General features: G+C 37.6%; 1 protein-coding gene across 1 annotated transcript in view; it reads right to left on the reverse strand.

Annotated features, from left to right (window-relative positions):
• Window positions 1-7,815, reverse strand: part of LOC148073505 (tetraspanin-18B) — a 42,913-nt gene extending 35,098 nt beyond the window's left edge. The window contains exon 1 of the mRNA XM_087797500.1: window positions 7,720-7,815. The gene's annotated coding sequence lies outside the window, so the exon portion shown is untranslated. The remainder of the gene's footprint in view (window positions 1-7,719) is intronic.
• Between the last annotated feature and the right edge of the window lie 1,273 nt (window positions 7,816-9,088).

Here is a 9,088-nt window from a genome sequence, read left to right on the forward strand (position 1 = left end):
TTCGATGCAAGATAATCATCTTAAGATTCCATACGAAATATTCAGCTAACGATTCGATGCAAGATAATCATCTTAAGATTCGATAAGAAATATTCAGCTCAAGATTCTACACTAAACATTCAGCTAACGATTCTATACTAAACATTCAGCTCAAGATTCTACACTAAACATTCAGCTAACGATTCTATACTAAACATTCAGCTCAAGATTCTACACTAAACATTCAGCTAACGATTCTATACTAAACATTCAGCTCAAGATTCTACACTAAACATTCAGCTAACGATTCTATACTAAACATTCAGCTCATGATTCGATACAAAATATTCAGTTCATGATTTCATAAAAAATATTCAGCTCATGATTTGATACAAAATATTCAGTTCATGATTTCATAAAAAATATTCAGCTCATGATTTGATACGATATGTTCAGCTCATGATTTGATACGAAATATTCAGCTCATGATTTCATAAAGAATATTCAGCTCACGATTCAATACGAAATATTCATCTCATGATTTCAAACGAAATATTCAGTTTATGATTAATTTTTCTCAGAATCACATGAAGAAAGATTTCCAACACTTTAAACTTATGTTAATGATAACCATGAAACAAAATTGTTCTCTTTAGAAATTAGATTTAATGTAATCAAGTATTTAAAAACAACAAACCGTCTTCTTCGTTCACTGATCCGATGTGACGTTACACACTATTATTTGATCTAAAACAATAAACACCCTATTGTGCGTTAACGAGCAAGACGTTCACTTCAAACGCCGGACGAGTTTCATTCAATTAAAAAGATAATGGCGTAATCATCCGGGCGGAGGCGACGACTCGCTGCATCCAAATGATGGAATCACTTCAGAGCAGATTATTGTAACAATTTGTCGTCAAGTTACGCTTCTTTAGGGCTTTAAAAATAAAGGGAATACGCCGGCAGCTCCGACTCCCTGATTGACGGAGGAAGCAAAGAGAGACCAGTCGGAAACCAGACGTTTAATGAGGTTCTTTTTCGTTCGAATCTTCCAGAGAGAAATCAGGAGATTTGAGGAATGTTTGTGGCCGAGCAGCCGGGAGAGACTCCGATTCCATCATGAAAAAAAAACGCCGGAGTCAGCAGAGACGACGACCATCAGGAGAAATGAGTCACAAAAACGATTTAAAAAAAACCCTGAGACAAATCCACACTTTCCATGTGAAAAGCAACGACAAAACCCTGTGTGTTTTGACTCGAGGTGTGAAACGCTTCTTCAATCAACTGCCGCTGGAAAACAATCTTATCTCGACGTGTCACTTTTTGGCAGCGACGTGTGAAAAAAGAGTTGTGTGAGCGGAAAACAATCGCACATCCGTGAAAGAAGCTCTTCCTCCGCGCTGAGGCCCCATTAGTCGCTTCCTGCTGCCCACGGTGCCCCCATCGATGTGAGTCGGCCATTGTGCGAACGTGTCGACAGATCCTCGCGTCGATCCACGGAACAGAAAGAAGAAAAAGAATCCGCTCTGAGAACATTTCTTGAACAAATATGTCACATGTTTGCTGACATTTGCACGTTTTTTTACGACGACCACCAGAAGCTTCTGTGACCGTTACGAGATCTCGCCATCGTGATGAGGGACTTACTGCATCACATCTCTGAAAAAATTAGTAAAAATTAAGTTAGAGAAGATGGAATAAAAAAAAGGGGTTGCTGGAAAGCTAGGTGTCAGAGAAAGATGATGTATATTGTATTGTGACACCAGTATTGTGATGCTAATGTGTCGTTACCCAAGTATCATGATGTATATTGTATCGTGACGCAAGTATATTGATGTATATTGTATCGTGACGCAAGTATCATGATGTATATTGTATCGTGACACAAGTATCATGATGTATATTGTATCGTGACGCAAGTATCATGATGTATATTGTATCGTGACACAAGTATCGTGATGTATATTGTATCGTGACACAAGTATCGTGATGTATATTGTATCGTGACGCAAGTATCATGATGTATATTGTATTGTGACGCAAGTATCATGGTGTATATTGTATCGTGACACAAGTATCGTGATGTATATTGTATCGTGACACAAGTATCATGATGTATATTGTATCGTGACGCAAGTATCATGATGTATATTGTATCGTGACACAAGTATCATGATGTATATTGTATCGTGACGCAAGTATCATGATGTATATTGTATCGTGAAACAAGTATCGTGATGTATATTGTATCGTGACACAAGTATCGTGATGTAAATTGTATCGTGACACAAGTATCATGATGTATATTGTATCGTGACGCAAGTATCATGATGTATATTGTATTGTGACGCAAGTATTGTGATGCTAATGTATCGTTACCCAAGTATCATGATGTATATTGTATCGTGACGCAAGTATCATGATGTATATTGTATCGTGACACAAGTATTGTGATGCTAATGTATCGTTACCCAAGTATTGTGATGCTAATATGTATCTTTACCCAAGTATCATGATGTATATTGTATCGTGACGCAAGTATTGTGATGCTTATGTATCGTTACCCAAGTATCATGATGTATATTGTATCGTGACGCAAATATCATGATGTATATTGTATCGTGACACAAGTATTGTGATGATAATGTATCGTTACCCAAGTACTGTGATGCTAATATGTATCGTTAGCCAAGTATCATGGTGTATATGGTATCGTGACGCAAGTATTGTGATGCTAATATGTATCGTTACCCAAGTATCATGGTGTATATCGTATCGTGACGCAAGTATTGTGATGCTAATGTAGGGTCAGTCAAGATCATTTTTCTAATGTAAATATTTCAAAGAAAAGAGAGTTTGTACAAACACACACCGATGATACAATAGAGTCACACAACACAACAACACACACTCTAGTTAAAGTCGGACCATTAATGGGTAATTGTGACGACTGTCAGTTGAAATAAGGATGATGAGACGAATGAGAAAAGTTCTCAAAGTATTCAAGCACCAGTGTCGTATCTAGACGTGACCCAGTGACAGCATTAGGTTTGAGATCAAAGACGACTTCCTCTCAGGCGTGTCATCTCTGACTCACGGGCCGGACCGAGTTTCTCTCTCGTCTCATCCCGAAGGATGAAAAGAGGTGAAGAGCAGCAGGATTTACCGCCATCGCTCTGAGAGGACCGACCCTTCACCACCCGAGCGTCACGCTTCACGACACCGGAGGATCTCGGCCAACAGCGGGGGGAAGACGGCCGCAGGGATTCGCGGCTGGAAAACGATCCCGACGGCGTTTCCTCGACCGAGTCGTGATCCGGAGCAAAGACAATCTTCCCAGAGCAGCTTTTTATTCAAAAACCTACCTTTTTACCTCATTACCTGCTCGACCCGCTGTCGACGCACCAACGCCAGATAAGCGCTCGGGAATTCTCGGCCGGAGCACAAACAGGCTGTTTCCTCCTGATAACGTGAGGCCCCCCTTTTGCATATCCTGTCAGGTCCAGGTCTGCCAGCTGCCCCGAGCTGAGGTCATCGTTCCACTCCACATGGAGACACGCCAGGCGCCAAGAATGCACCCACACATTCACTCTTTTCACTGAGAACCAACCGGGGTTTTTTAAAACCGAATTCCTTGAGCGGCGTCATGTTCTATCGTGCCTTAATTACACACCCTTCGCAGCGCCCGGGTTATTATTAAATGTAATTCCAGCTAAGACACTTTCTGAGTCACTGTTGAGATGATTTGAGATGTCGGGGGGTTTTGTCACCGGACGAGAGTGAAATCGGTTATTATCGTTAATTATCCTTGTTCGATGTTCGTGAGACGATGATTTTTTAACAGCTGTTTCAAAGACGTAGTAACTATTAACTTCAACGATATTTTTATGTCTGCGAACTTGATCCACTGAAAAGCGTAAACAGAGAGAATGATAATTATAATGGTTACACGTTAAAATGGGGAACATTTTTAATTATTTATAAGCTTCTTATTTTCATGTGTATTAGCAGATAATTATCCATTATTCCGAAAATCGACACTGAAGCTGATAAGATATAAAAAACAAACAAAAATGTTGACTTTTGAAAAACTATCACCTGATTAATATCAGAGCTACAGATTCAAACCGTCCTTGGAATGAGACGAAAAGTGTTTTCACGTATAATCACGACAACGTTCAGTCTTTTTGACGAATCAGAGCAAAAAGTGAAAATCGTCTCAGACACAGATCAGTTCATGGAGGTCATTTTGATCAATATCTCTGTAGATACTCATTAACTATCTCTGGTTTATCGACTAAAACAATGTCTAAATCCTAACAAACCAGGTAAAATTTCAATCTTTTAGCAACTGAGGCCAAACTAATGTATATTTACTACTGTGTGTAACAGGACATGACGTTGATATTTTGAGAAGTAGGTCAACACATCAACATGAACATGAACCTACGTTGTGACACGAGTGTTGTGTAGCTACTATTCAACAAATTCATCATGTGTTTAAAGGACACTGAGAAGGACGGATGTTTAGGAACAACATCTGTTTTGATGGATCAAGTGAATGATTTAATTTCTCAGCTCTCCACGGAGACGCTGGACCGTCATCGGTCGACTCCTGCTTCACACACTGAAAGAGGCTCCTCGGGTATCGAAAAAAGCAATTTTCTCATTGAGTCGATAGATTCTTCCTTTAGTTCCAGGTTCATGACTGAACCAAGCGACGACGCCTCGACATCTCTGGACATACAGATTGATCGACGAGTTCTGGTCTTAACTCACTCTTTAATGTTCACTTCAAAACATAAAACCAGATTTAAACTAATCTTCAACATATGAATCTTAACAGAACGATAATAAAGTGATGCGTTTATGGTTCTTTGTTCATGAAGCTTCTTCTGTAGAAACACAAATATTGATTTTAATAAATGTGTACATTTTATTGATATCCTTTAATGATACACATACATACTCTTGTCATGAACGTCCCACTGCAGTCACAAACGTCCCACTGCAGTCACAAACGTCTCACTCCAGTCATGAACATCTCACTCCAGTCGTGAACGTCTCACTCCAGTCATGAACATCTCACTCCAGTCGTGAACATCTCACTCCAATCATGAATGCCTCACTAACTTAATGAACGTCTGCTCTGCTTAATACTGTTATTATCATGGTGTTATTATTGTTATTATGATGGTGTTATTGTTATTATCATGGTGTTATTATTGTTATTATCATGGTGTTATTATGGTTATTATTATAGTGTTATTGTTATCATCATGGTGTTATTATTGTTATTATCATGGTGTTATTATTGTTATTATCATGGTTATTATTATAGTGTTATTATTGTTATCATCATGGTGTAATTATGGATATTATTATAGTGTTATTGTTATTATCATGTGTTATTGTTGTTATTACCATGGTGTTATTATTGTTATTATCATGTGTTATTATTGTTATTATCATGTGTTATTATTGTTTTTATCATGTGTTATTATTGTTATTCTCATGTGTTATTATTATGGGTTATTATTGTTATTATCATGTGTTATTATTGTTATTCTCATGTGTTATTAGCATGTGTTATTATTGTTTTTATCATGTGTTATTATTGTTATTCTCATGTGTTTTTATCATGCGTTATTATTGTTATCATCATGTGTTATTATTGTTATTATCAAAGTGTTATTATAATTGTTATCATCATGGTGCAGCTGCTCCATCAATATAATAAACACGCCTCTGTTTGAAACTCTCTCCTCCTGCTCCAGATACTATTGACTCACAACCATGGAAACATCGCGAGACGAGGCAGGAAAACACAAACTTCTACTTTGTCTAATATCACGTGAGGAGATAAAACAGAAAAAGAAAATAATGTTTCAAAGTGCAGCCAAGAATCAAGACGACATCCGGGTTCAAATGCCAGTGAAAGAAGTCGTGGATCTAAACGCGGAGAAGCTTTTTCGTATTTTCTCTGCTCAGCACTTTTTCAAGGACGTTCCAGCTTCAAAGGCTTGTTCCATTTCCCCGAGCGTGGACGTCCACCGAGGCTAGAGTTCTACTTTCAGCTGCAGCTCAAGGACACGGTTTGAATCCAAACCTTCTTTTCAAACCACTGATGTGTTCAACACAGAGAAGCAATGCAAGATGTTCCCCCGCCAGAGAGAAGAATATCTGCTCGTAAAATAACTCACAAGTCCAGGTAATACTTTGAAAAAAAGTTTCAAAGAGAAAAGTTTCAGAAAAACTATATTTCACCTTAAAACTATTTCCTCTTCTTTCGTTAATGCATAACTTTTTTTTTTTATTAAACCTTATTATCTAATGCAATGAACTTGATCTGTGGTCAATTTTATTAACCCACAAATATTTAAGGTTTAAACCACGGTCTGCAAATAAATACTAGGTCACACAATTTTTTTTAAATTTAGCAAAAAACACAAGAGAAATGATCTGGTTTGAATTACACTCAAACTTAGTCAAATGATTTAATTCTTACTACTATTTATAAACCAAATGTTTATACAATAATACATCAATTAAAGTATTATCTTTATAATAAATTCAACATATACTGTATACTTCAGATTTAAAGCCACAAATGACAAGAATTTGAGCAGGACTGAACAAAATGTTTGGATATTTTTGCCTTTAATTTTTTATTTATCTTCGTTATCTTTGTGTTTGTTTACCTTTAACAAAACCATTTTAGTTTTACTCTCATGTCCAGCATCTCTGCTCCTGATAACACTGACATCTTTATACATCGCCAACATGAACTTTCATCTACTTTTATTTTGAAACAATCAAACAGTAAAAAGAACAATATTTGAGCATCTAGTCGAGCCTCAACAACAACAACAACAACAAGATACTTAGTGATGAAAAGATAACGTTGTCATCAAGACACACAGAAAACGATGACATCAGAGTAAGTGAAGCGTTTGTGTTGTTAAAACTGTGTGTAAGTTTGCGTCAAACACAAACAAACACAAGTATAGTCTGAACCAACACACGAGCAGAAGACACACACACTCGTGGTTGTGTAGCAGCTGAGTATTAAACATTTAAAAGGCTACGATTTAAAAAATATTAAATTGAGAAAATGTATTATTGAATTATTGGAATTAAATGATAACTATGTGTACAATTAATTCCTTTGATAATATTATTTCAATATGTCAAACAATATTTCTGTTTTTCTTTTAAATCAAAGTTTCAACATTTTAAATGTTCAATATTTCCACAGATACTCACTGATACACTTTCTTAGAGAAACACACACACACACACACACGTGATTGTGTAGCAGCTGTGCGAGTGAGTTGTGTTCACTCAGACACAGTCAAGATGATGCCTCAGCAGAAGCACAAACACACTCTGACAGAGGAGCCTCTGAGCCCCGCAGCTCAGTCTGGTGACCCGCTTCTGTCTCACACTCCTGGACGCTCGTGGGAAGATCGCCAGTTGGGGTGAGACACACACACACACACACACACACACACACCCCCCCCACACACACACACACACGCACACACACACACCTCTTTCTCTCCATCATCCGTAAGCACGAGCGTCATGTGAGGCGCGTGCACGCGAGGAGGCTCCAGTTCTCCCGCAGAACAAAAAACGCAACTTTGCGAGAAAAGTAAACAACAGCAGCGACACGTGATCGACGCGCACGAAGGATCACGTGGTTTAAAGAACGTAAAGGTGTGTGATGTTTACCTCGCGGCTCCTCCACTCGTGTCCTCTCGCGGGGAGAAGAGAAGATCCGCGCACGGAAAGAATCCAGATCCAGCGACACTGAGGATCCAAAGTGTTTCGTCGAACTAGAGACGCTCCGGAGCCCCGGCGGGGAGGGGGCGGAGCCTCGGGAGGCCACGCCCACCTATACGTTGTTCGCGTCGTTTGACCAACATTTTTTTATTATTATTATTATTATTTTTTTAAATGATGAACATGTGAACACTTTAATCATTCTGCAGCTTATTTATATAAAAAAGATTCATAACTTTTGTGTAAATAAATGTTAAATGGCTGTGATTGGAAATGTCGAGTGACTTTGATCGGAACTAATTTCTTTATTTATTATCGTTTAACTTTATGTTGAATAAATAATAACATACATTCTCTACTTGTACAGAAACAAATAAAACAAACTAACTTGACTTTTTTTTTTTTTAAATTGTTTATTGTTTTATTCTCATCGTCTTTCATCACAACTTTTATTCAACATTTTCAATAATAATAACATTTTTTGGCAAATTTAATAACAGTTGAATTAAAGTATAATTAAGTAAAATGCTTTATATTCATATATTTTTTATCATATTTATTAAGTACATTTAAATACAGTTTATTTTAATTTGATATACTAATCAAATGTTAAATTTTAAATAACAAATACATTGATTTATCAACAAATGGACTTTTCTTCCAGTTTAAAATCAAACAAATGTGATACATTTTTCAAACATATTTTATTTTCATTAACTTCATGAGTTCAGTTTGAAAAAGCTCTAGAGTCGATAGAAACTTTGAAAAAAAATCACAATAATGACGTCAATATTTTCTATATGTTTTGATTCAAACACGTGTCATCAATGGTTAATGATTCATGTGCGAACAAGAGCTTTTGTTGTTGTAGTCTGGGGGGGTGATGGTGGGGGTAGGGGGAGTTAAGTTTGGGGGGGGGGGCTGAGAGTGTTTTCTAGACTCCGTGGTCTTCGTGTCACCAAATCTACTACAGATGGAGCGAGATAAGCAGAGACTGATCCTTTTGGCTGCTGCACTCAGGTCGTGACACTGACATTCCCAGTGGCAAACGTTATCCCCCCCCCAACCCTCCTTCCTGGAGGCCCTCAGGAGCCGCTGCAGTTTTCAATGCATTATTCTGAAGTGCAGGATAAACCACAGCTGCTGAAGTTAACAAGACGCAGATATTAGTTTGTGGAAAAGTCAAACGTCAGAGCCAGAGAGAGAAACAGCTGTGACGACTTTTCTTCTACACACACATGTACACACACGTACATTTACACTCATATACATTCACACACATACATGTACACACATATACATGAACACACATACATAT

The sequence above is a fragment of the Callionymus lyra genome, chromosome 8 (genome assembly GCF_982586985.1).
Source record: "Callionymus lyra chromosome 8, fCalLyr1.hap1.1, whole genome shotgun sequence".
NCBI classification, from domain to species: domain Eukaryota; kingdom Metazoa; phylum Chordata; class Actinopteri; order Syngnathiformes; family Callionymidae; genus Callionymus; species Callionymus lyra.